Source organism: Blennius ocellaris (genome assembly GCF_963422515.1).
Source record: "Blennius ocellaris genome assembly, chromosome: 17".
Lineage (NCBI taxonomy): Eukaryota > Metazoa > Chordata > Actinopteri > Blenniiformes > Blenniidae > Blennius > Blennius ocellaris.
In genome coordinates, this window is record NC_137666.1 from 2394274 (window position 1) to 2405481 (window position 11208).

Below are 11208 nucleotides of genomic sequence, written 5' to 3' on the forward strand. Positions count from 1 at the left end.
GTGTGGGGGTGGTACTATCTACAACTTGGTGTCACATCGGGCGACTTTACTGGATCAACTGTCCCCGAAATGCAGATTAGCGTTGCCGGTACACGGGAGGCGCCGAGGTCCCGGAACAAGCACGCAAGAGAAGAAAAAAAAAACAGCCCTCGTCTCGTATCAGGGTACGAAGTTTACTTTGATTGTCAGGAGCTTTATCTGTGTGCATAATCATTTAATAGATATTACACAAGTAATTACTGAATAATAAACCTCTTCGCCCCCTTTTACATGTGTTTTTGTTGACCTCTCGGTCTGGAAACGTCATTGTTTAGTGGCAAAAATACATTTTCCGTGCGTTTTATAGCTCACGAATTGGCCGATACAAAGCCTTCATTCAACCATAAGTTAGAAACACAAGTAAGCGTTTTACTACCGGCTCATATGACAACAGTCACAAGTTTCACAAGCGCAAGAGCAGCCAGTGTAATTCAGTATATAGGCGTCTTTACAAATCTTTGCCCTTTACACTAACAGAGAGGAACATGGGAGGGAGCAGCTGCAGGGAACACACCCTTTATCTCTATGCAGTATCTCACAAGTATTTTCACACAGGTTCAAGAAAAAAAAAAAAACGAAACAAAAAAACAAAAGAGCTTCATTGCATAAGACGAAGTGAAAGAGTTATGTGACATGAAGCGAGTGCAATCGAGGGCGACAACAGGGAAAGTATCTGCGTTTTCTGTAAGCCATTAGCTGCTTTTACATGTACCAGCAAAACCCTATTAAACCGGTTTGCAAGTGTTCTCGAACAGTAAACTTGCTCTAGTAAAACTTTTTTAATCAATCATACGGCTTTTTTGATTTGTCCCCGGTGACTGAGGGGTGGGGAGGGGACCTCAGTTTTTTCTCGGGTGGTTTACGACACAGTTTTGACGGTTCTTGCACGCTCAAATCACGCTATATGTTTCGTAATGGAAACGCCGAGAGCGGGGGGCATGGAGTCCATAGATCAGTTGCATAAAAACACGCGTGGAGTCAAGACACGTGAGATTCTCGGACGTGTGGACCGTCGACAAGGAGACTCCCACTCGTCGTGATTGTTGAGTAACGGTTCAGAACTGCACAGTCGACGCTATGACTCGCTGCGCTAACTGCACCGTGTCATTTCAGCAGAAACCGTTATTAGGCAGCGCTCAAGCTTCAAAGCACCTCTCTATTACTGATTCTCTTACTTACTCAAAACTTTACTGATTTGATCTGTAAATACATCATTTTTATTTAAATGGTAACTTTTTTGGGGGGCGTTTTTAATATCCAGTACATGTTCTGACAATGTGAAATCTTACATTTGAATTTAGAACACCAAAAACCAAAGATAAACTTGAGTTACTGAACAAAATATTGTGTTTTTTTTTCGTTCGTGGACTCTCATTTCAACACTAAAGTGTTCGGGGGCTATAGGAAGGCTGGATGGATGGCTGTGAGGGTTTAGAGAGTGTGGGGGTTGCTGCTGTTGTTCTTCTTGCACTGCTCCTGTGTGGCTTTGTGTTGGGTCGGTGTCACTATTCCCCCTGGGCCCTTCAATATTAGCCTGTTGACTGTGTTAAGCGCTCTCTCTACACGTCAGGCCACAAGATTGCATAATCCATTGTGGCAGAGATTTACGCCACAAACAGTGAAGGAGCTTCCTTTGGAGCAGATTGCAAAGCTCAGCTCCATTAACCCGCTCACACAACGTTTCAAGTGAAAATGCATCATTTTTTTTGCGTTTGCGCAGAAATTTTGTCTGTTTACACGGGAATAGCATGCCAGGCTACAAATTGGTGCTGTTGGTGGTTTTTGTATTGAAACCACACACAGATATGCGTTCAGAGGACAATACGCTGTAAACATTGACAATGGCGAGAACATGTGGACAGACAATGAAGTCGGATTGCTATTGCAGTGAATCTCAACTATAAAACCACCAAGTCCCGGGAGCACATGGGCTGGGGGTCGTGACACTCTGGAGGCAAGAATGACGTTATGTTATTGTCCATCAGCTGAGCACGTGCAGAAGAACTGTTTACTACGAATGTGGTGCGCATGCGCAGGAGCAGCGTTTCAGAAAATCTGCATTCTCGCCATTCACGCAGAGACATTTTTTGGAAAAGTTCCTCCTGATTAATCTCTTTGTTTTTTTTGTTTAGAGCCCCCTAGTGGCAGTTTTGTGGCATAATCACAACACTTCAATATTTACATAATTTCCGATCAAGAGAGGAGGTGGAAATATTCAAATCCACTGGATTTATTGAACTCTGTGTTTAACAGACGGGGTAACCTATCCGCTGGTGAGACCGGTTATCGTGTAATCGGACACCAAAAAATTAACAAAGGTTTTCCACGGGGACGGTCCTCTTACTCTACTTTTCCTACTTTTTCATCTGCTTTCCTTTTCTCCTGGCACTCGAGAATCACCGACTCAACCACCTCAAACAGTCGGTTTATTCACTCAGAAACCAGCCACACTAATATTTAACCTTATCAGCTCCATATGTACAGTAAATGTTGTCTATCGCCTAAAGTAGAACTCACGTCGACGTTAAAGTACTTTGAATGTAATGTACTGAGTGTTCTTCGGCGAGTCCGTCACAAATGTGCAAACATGCCCATGGGTTCACTCAAGCGAAGGCATATTCAAATACACTGAACCCCCCCCCCCCGGAAGAAAAAAAAATAACTTTTTATGTTCACGCTTGCAAGGCTGTAAAGTAAATGACACTGAATCTTTGTAGTTGCCTAGGTTATCAGCGAGTGTGTAAACAGACCACCGTTTCAGCTCAGTTAACCCAGAAAAATGTTGAAATTCACAGTCGTTGCCCCGCAGGTCAAGTCAAGGTCAGCCTTTATGTTACCGTAATCTGCAACTTGCAGATTATTGTGGTTGTAGTAAACACATGGTTGTTCTGTGATGTGCAGATAAAGGTGATATCAACAGATAGATAAACAAGCTTCAACATGCTCGCTGGTGTAAAATACAAAATAAGGACCCTGTGAGTCGGAGTTGCTTGGTACAGTCAGAAAGTCATTGTAGCCTGGATGTTGTCTGACTGTGTTACACAAGACCACGGATGTTAAGTCACAGTGACAGGTGCTGAAATCCTGGAGGGAAAAAAAATTAATTGTGAATATTCTTAAGAAGCTCAGAATTTAATCCAACAAAAATACTGACGGTGTCCTTGATGAGGGTTCATTCGTTCTGCGCTCAGGTTCTTGTGCAGCTTTGCACAAAAGAATGCAGTCAAACGGAACTCTTTGTTCTTGGCAGTCGATTTACTTTTTAATGATTGTCACCACCAGATTTGCCAAACTGGAAACCACGATTACGTAATTTTGTTTACTTCCATCATTTCATTGCTGAGCTATCAATCTGCCAAATGAGATGACAAGGAGTATTTAAAAAATACCCGCGAGAAAGTATAAAATTGTCTGAAATTGTAATATAATCGTTTTAAAGGGATTGTTGTTTCCAGAACAGAATTATGGAACGTCTTAGATATAGTCAAATAATGATGATCAGCTCCAGTGTTCCGTGACGTTCAGAGTATTTAGTCAAACTTTGAATAAAGGAGAAACTATTTAAATATTTTCCTGCCTGTGGACAAATGGACCAACCAACCAACCAACCAACCAGCCAACCATTTTCTGTGCAATTGTCTGTTTTTCCTCCATTGGATTATAAAGTAAATGAACTATAAAAAGGTTTATGTCAGGTCTATGACACCTTTTATTGTGAGGTGTTAAATGTCGATTATTGCTAAAAGCACAATATTATCCATGCCTCCAGACAAGGCTTCTGCTATTCTGCTCCACCAAAGTATCAGAACCGTCGGCGAGCTGAAGTTTCGATATGATCGAGCCGCTTTCTTTAACCCAGCTCCCCGTTTTCACCAAAGACGTTCAACGTGGGACTGTGAGCACTGTAGGTTTAGGATTGATTGTGTTATTGGGTCATATTGCACCCACCTGAGTTGAGTTGTGTGGAAGGCTCACGAGTTTAACGCGTGGCTAAATACAGTCTGCACAGTGAGGCAGCTATGTAGCGCTATTGACCTTATCTGACGGCATGATTTTCTGGATGAAGTTTAGATAGTAGACTATCTCGCATTCCATCTGCCTCATGATTGACTAGACACGAGGTGAAGGAGCGGCAAAGCAGGAAACCTCACTTACTTCACACTCGTCTGTCTATCAGAGGGAGTTTGACGAGTTGCAAAATGGTGGATGAAATTCAAATGGACTTTTTTCTTTCTGTGTGAGAAGTTACAAAAGCCGTGTGACCAAAATAATGTCATCCTCTGCAGGCAAATACTGGAGTATTGCACAGCATCACTATGCGTTCTGCATAAGAAACCACATGTTAGACACTGAAGTCGAAGCAGAAAATCTCAAGTATGTGGGTGTGTCAAGATGTGGAATTTTCTTGAAACTGTCTATATGGATATGCGACTCCCAGAATGCCGTCTCACAGTGCAGCCAATATAGATCATCAGGTATGCACACCCACAGTGTTTATGGGTCCTGGTCCATTACTCCCAACCTTTTTCCTGAGAGAACCCCCACATTGTCTCTCAGGAAGGCTTGAGTGGAAGTATTAGAAGGTCTTTCATCATGGTTCCCTTTGCCATGTGTGTCTATAATAACCTTTGGACATCGGTGCCTGATCTGGACAAACTCTTGGACTTTTCCTGGTATTTGTGTTGCATTCCCCAAGAAGGACCTTGGGAAAATAAAAAATAAAAAAAAACCCTTAAAACCTCCATTACTCTAGTTTTAACAATTGTAAAATGGCCCATAAAACTTGATTTACCTTTAAAAACATGTCCAGAAAAATGTGAGGCCCTCTATTTTGAGTTACGTTTGGCTCAGGACGTCAGACACTGTCCCTGGTGGAACGGATTCTTTATTTCTGACAAGAAAAGCCAAAATGTCCAAAATGAAATCTACGAGATCACGGGAGATAATAATTACTGAGGCACTAGAAAGCAGGACACAGCAACACAGACTGATACAGCGGAGAACTTCCCACAAAGAGACACAGACGAGCCAAAAAAAAACCAGAGCACACAGAAGATGCCCAATATATACCACGTTCACCAGGTGCACGCAATCACACAATCAGGCACAGGTGAAACACATCAGGGCGGGAAAACAGCAATCAGACACAAGGAGCCTGAAACGAGTCAGAATCTCTGGATATAAAAGAAACAATGATGATGTTTTGGATGCTAAAAGAGTCGTGGAGCCCATAAAGAGCTTGAACACACGCATGCACGCATACCAGCTACTCAATTGGTTGTTAATCAAATCTTCACATGTAAAATGTTCCTCATGTGAATGCACTTTAAAGGTCTTGTGCGAACTGATGTATTCAGCAACAGTGGAGAGAGTTGTTGTTTTTAAAAAAAACAAAGAACTGCTCACCAATTGAATTTCTTTGGGGGGAAAAAAAGGACTAAAGTGGATCATAATGGAAAAAAACAATGTTTTTCCACTCGGATTTCCAAGCATATCTTCTTTGTTTAAACAGGAATTGTGCCACTAACTAAAGTTTGTGCGACTTAATATATGATTGACTGTTGTATAAATATTTTGATCTTCCGCATTAGTAATTTAGGCCTGTGCCTCTGCTCGTGAATCATGCGCCGCCATAGTCACACTCCTCTCAGCGAGGAGAGGGAGTCGTATTCACCGCCAGTCGCTTGCACGCTCACACCAGACGTTTCTTACTTTCTCCTGCAGCTCGTACAATGTACGGAACCGAGAGGGAACATAGGAAGTAACTCTGCGAGAGAACTGGAACAAGGCTTGAACTCCTTCTGACAAAAGTTTTATTTTTAAGCTTTTGCGGCAGTGGTTTTAAAGACCCGCAGGCAGACGAGGTCAGAAAGTTGGTATCACTTTCATTTTCGTGGTTTCTTAGCCTGGCTGTTTGCGCTACCATTTCTTTTAACGTGAAAACGGAAAACATGCGCTGCGTTTTGGGTTTGTTTACGAAACGGGACTTTGGGAAAACTGTCACTGTAACAGCAATCCAACTTCGCCTGTCCATACAAATCGTCTTGTACTTGCCATTTTTAATGCTTATAGCGTATTGTTCTTTGCATGTGTGTTTTCAGGTTATGTTATTGTCTGTACATATTTATGGTTTGTATGTGTGTATTTTACAAAATTTTGGCAACGAAACTCTTAACCCGAATTGCCTGATACCTTCAGGGATGATTTGTCATCATCCAAGGACCAATCAATTAGATTCTGGGACGTTAACGGCTAACCGTTTCTGAATAAATCCTCCAAGACTGCGAAAAGCAATGTCACCTTATGGAGGAGATTGAAGGAGATCAGCCTCTGTTGCCATGGAGACGCTCCCTTCCTCAGTGTGTCACACATACCTACTACCTGACAGGCGAATTGGCATCGATATGAGCTAATGGCTAACATGCTAGCGATGCTAACTCGACTCCGTAAACAAGTGTGGCGTCTGGCGAAGGTCTTCGCTCTACCGAGCGTAGCTCTAGTCTGAATGGACGTCACCATGTCGGTGGGTCTGTGTCACTTTGTCTGTTCTTCATCTTCTTCATCTTCACCTGTCTAACTGCTTTAGATTTTTTTTACATTTACATTTTTTTTTAGCATCAACAGCTTCAAGTCTGATCATGTGTCTGTGTCGTTTGGTGATTCATTTTCCACCGCTCCACAACAATCAGGATGAGTTTATTTAAGTGTATTCACATTTCAAAACAGAAGCTGACCAAAGCTCAGTCCAATACCAGGAAAAAAAAAAATACAACCTTGAGTTGTATTGCTTTTTAATTTTTTGGATGGCAAACAATACAACCACGAACGTTGGATCAATTACACAACCAGAAAGAATAATAAAACATACGACTTGAGCAACATCAATTTAAGAGCAAATTTTAAAATACCATTGTTAACATTTAAATGGTTTTCCACAGACGTTTACGTGGAAAAACTGCGAGAGTTTGGTTTGTGGACGTTGCATTTGAAACGAGCAAACCTACTGAGGTTTCGGAATTATTTTTGCCACAGACCTTTTATTGACCTTCGTCGCATATTTCTGTGATTATTAATCATTGATGAGCAACTTTGAGCCCACGGCTGACAGGAAAACATCAGGAAGGAGATAAGCTCGAACTGGAAATCTGAAGTAGGACTGTAGTTTGAGATATTGCTGCTGTAAAAGGACGAGCGCGGCGGCGATAAGCGGAAAGTTGTGAGCGATAAAAGCAGTAAAAAGAGATTTGAGGAAAAGTAACAGGGGGAATTATTGGAGTCGGGTCCAGTGGAGTGCTGTCCACGTAGCAATAGCAACATAATGAAGTGGCATAAATTCAGCATGTGGAAAGTAAAGGGGAGGGGGCGGGGAGGGGAGGGGGTCCTTTGTTGGGTCAGCTCAGTTTTTTGGTTTTTTTTGTGTGTCACATTTCCTCTTTCACATGTGGCTGGAGTATTAGTCAACTGATATGTTTGCCTTATGCGTGGCCCTCTCCATCCCACTCATTGGATCTGAACTCCAGTGTCCGAGCCAATGAGAGGACAACATGCTCATCCTACCTCTGAAAAAAAAAAAAAAATCCCGCCAGCTGTTCTTTTCTCTCACTCCTCCTCACCCACATCTGGCTCCCGGTGACACAGTGAACCCTCGTCGACCACGTCTGACTCGCCTCCCCCGTGTTTACGCGCGCTTTCGCGGCCGCGATCGACCCGGCCTCCATGTTTTGTCGTTCCCCTCGCCGAGGCTTCGGGCCGCGCGTAACAAAAGTCCACACGATTACTGTAATCAACAAAAAAGTGCGTGAGGAGGGGGGGGGCCCACTGAGCCCACGGGAGCAACGTTACAGGCAACTGGAGGCCGGGGACGAAACCCGAGACCCGGCGGAGGGGCCAAACCCAACAGATGGGTTTTTCAGACGCCCGAATATCCCCCCCCCCCACTTGCATCATTTCCCGCCACACAGTTCAGAAAGCGCTCCACCATCTTCTGCAGCTGGAGAACGAGGGAGAGGGTGGGGGGGGGGGGGGACTGGAAAAGGCAGACACGCTATGTTTTGTCTGCTGGAAGTCGTCGCCTCTCGGCTCTTCTGTGTGCTGGAGTCCACTCTGGAAGCCTGAAGAGTCCAAGTGGACATGGAATGACAGCAAATACATTTTCCAAATGATATTCCAATGGTAATATTATGGTAATAAGCTCGTGCATATTTCTATGTGCCCATGTTCCGTTCTGTGCTTTACTTTATGTCTTATACCCAGATATTTTTATTTCTTACTTTTATTACTATTCTATTGTATTTTATAATATTCGTATGTACCAGATTGCTGCAACAAGACAATTTCCCTTCGGGGATGAATAAAGTCATTATCTATCTATCTATCTATCTATCTATCTATCTATCTATCTATCTATCTATCTATCTATCTATCTATCTATCTATCTATCTATCTATCTATCTATCTATCTATCTATCTATCTATCTATCTATCTATCTATCTATCTATCTATCTATCTATCTATCTATCTATTCCAGGGTCGCACGGGTGGGACAATGGTTGGTGCGCTTTGCCTCACGGCAAAAAAGGTTGTAGGTTCTAATCCCGGCTGTGTGGAGTTTGCATGTTTTGGCTCCAGTGCAGGATTAGGTGGTATAGATTGATGAATGACCAAAATCCACTATGAAAATGGGAAATTTCAGAGGACACATGGACAAAAATAAATAAATAAATAAATAAAAGTAGATGCCATGTACATTTTTTTTTTAAAACTACTCGATATTAGATATAATAATATAGTTTGATCAGAAAAAAATAACAGTCAGAAAATGAAAATTTACTGAGTATGATATAAATGTGAAAATTTTCAGAAAACAATGAATAAAACAAGAAAAAATACTGTCATAAATTAAGTCAAGAAACAAATGTGAGAATAAAGTGAAGAAAAATTAAGTAAATCATTAAAAAGTATAGATTCCGTGAAAATTGCGAAATACTTCTTACCTCACTGAAATATAAAATGTCACGAATAAACTCAAAAGGTTGAGAATAAAGCTGAAAAAAAAAGGATTTGTCTTAATATAAACAAAAGTTGAAGGTTTTGTCATTACAGAGACATTGGAGTTGAGAAAGCAAGAATGAAGTGAACATTTCTGTAAATTATAGAAATTTCAAATCTAAATAGTAAAAAAAATGAGGTCATAAGAAGAGCACAAAGTAATGATTTGTCATTAAAATGGTTTAACCCTCAACGGCCTGTCCTTATTCTCAAACTTTAAGCAGCAATGCATGAACAAAACCGTCTTCCTTGTGTTTTCTAAATGATCATATCACTCAGTCCTAATGTGAATCCAACACTCCTAATGGGCCACTTTGAGCTTCGGTAAACATGTCAGCACAGGACGTTTGGCAGCCCAGAGAGGTAATTTGTCCTCCTGCCAAACGCCGGACAACGAGGCTATGCACTCGGCCCGTCTTGGTAACAACAGAGTGCAGCAGACAGATAATAACGCTGGAACGGCCTGACCTGCAGCAAAGCCCCACAGAGGTTCACCTCACCCTGAGTACTCATTAACAGCCCCTGCAGAAGCTTGTCTGTGTGCATACTAGTGGGGTCAGCAGCGGCATGCGTCCACTCCCACCTGTTTACTCCAGCCAAGATGAATCATGGTCTCAGTCATGTGGACTTTAGACCTCAAGGTATTGACAAACAAGTCAAACTTTATAATGATGTAGGAAGGGGATTTTTTTTCCTTTTTTTTTTAAATCTAATTCAAATAAAGCTCAGCTGACTGATGCAAGTCATGTCGAAGTTAATGAAATGAAGATCACCTGATGATACGGACGGCTCAGTCAGGACGACCCGGTCACCGTTCACTGGCGACTTTTCAACCAGGAAGTGCGAAAGAAAACTAACTTGATTATTTGAAAATGTGAAAATGAAAGTTGTGAATAGATTTACTTCTTTTACACATTCTTACCACATTCGTGGTCTCGGTCGTTGACATTCTCACACACACACAGACACACACAGACACACACACACACACACACACACACACACACACACACACACACACACACACACACACACACACACACACACACACACACACACACACACACACACAGACACACACACACACACACACACACACACCAACGTGAGGAGGCTGCAGTGCAAGTTGCTTGCACATCATTGTGAGCAATTGAGAACTCAGTGAGTGTAATCTTACACATGAGAGCAGTACAGGAAAAAACGAAAAGGTAGTTCTGATCATAACTTCTGCAAGAAGATGGAAAAAGAAAAAAAAAAAAGAACAAACTTCTGAACCAAGGAATGATGTTTTTTTCACCCTGGAAAAGAAATCAATGTTCCCTGCTCTGGAAAAATATTGACTAAAAGTTGCCATCAACACAAAGATAAGGACTTGGAAAGAATAAAAAAAAAAGAAAGAAAAGAAACAGTTTTTGGCATTTGAGAAACTCCACTGGAAGAAGATTCTTTGATGTGGTTCTTTGACTGTGAAGCATGGCGGTGGCAGCATCAAACTGCATGGATGTCTTTCAGCAGTGAGATTGGCAAAAAAAAAAAAAAAAGGCATGTGAAAGGAATATGACACAATACATACGTGCATTTACGTCTGCAAGCTCAGGATGAGAAAATTATAAATATAAAAGAAAGGTGTGATTGATTCTCATAAATCTTTGGTATTCACTATTCAAAAAGATCAATCTGCGATTATTTCAGGCCTGGTGGAACACAGCCGCTTTAAATAGCCGAAATACGTGTTAACGTCATCTGTGTAAATGTTTGTATTTATTGCAAATCGTGTTGCAAAACATTTTTAATTGGGGGATTTAAATTCACCACCTTCTCTTTCTCTCTCTTTCTTTTTCTCTTACTGCAGGCCGGGGCAGTTTGATTGGACGGGAGCAAAAACAAGGGGGCGCCTCTTCTCCCACATACTCAGCCCTCATTGAACCGTGGTCAAACAGTCCTGTCACTCTCGCTCCATTCATCTCAACACCCTCGGTGAAAGAAAATCCTGCACTTTCCCTCAGATTTCTCTCCAACCCCCACCTCTTGTTTCCACTGCTCTGTCCTGCCGTCCATCTCTCTCTCTCTCTCTCTCTCTCTCTCTCTGCCGTCTGCCTTTGTCACTCACTCCTCCCGAC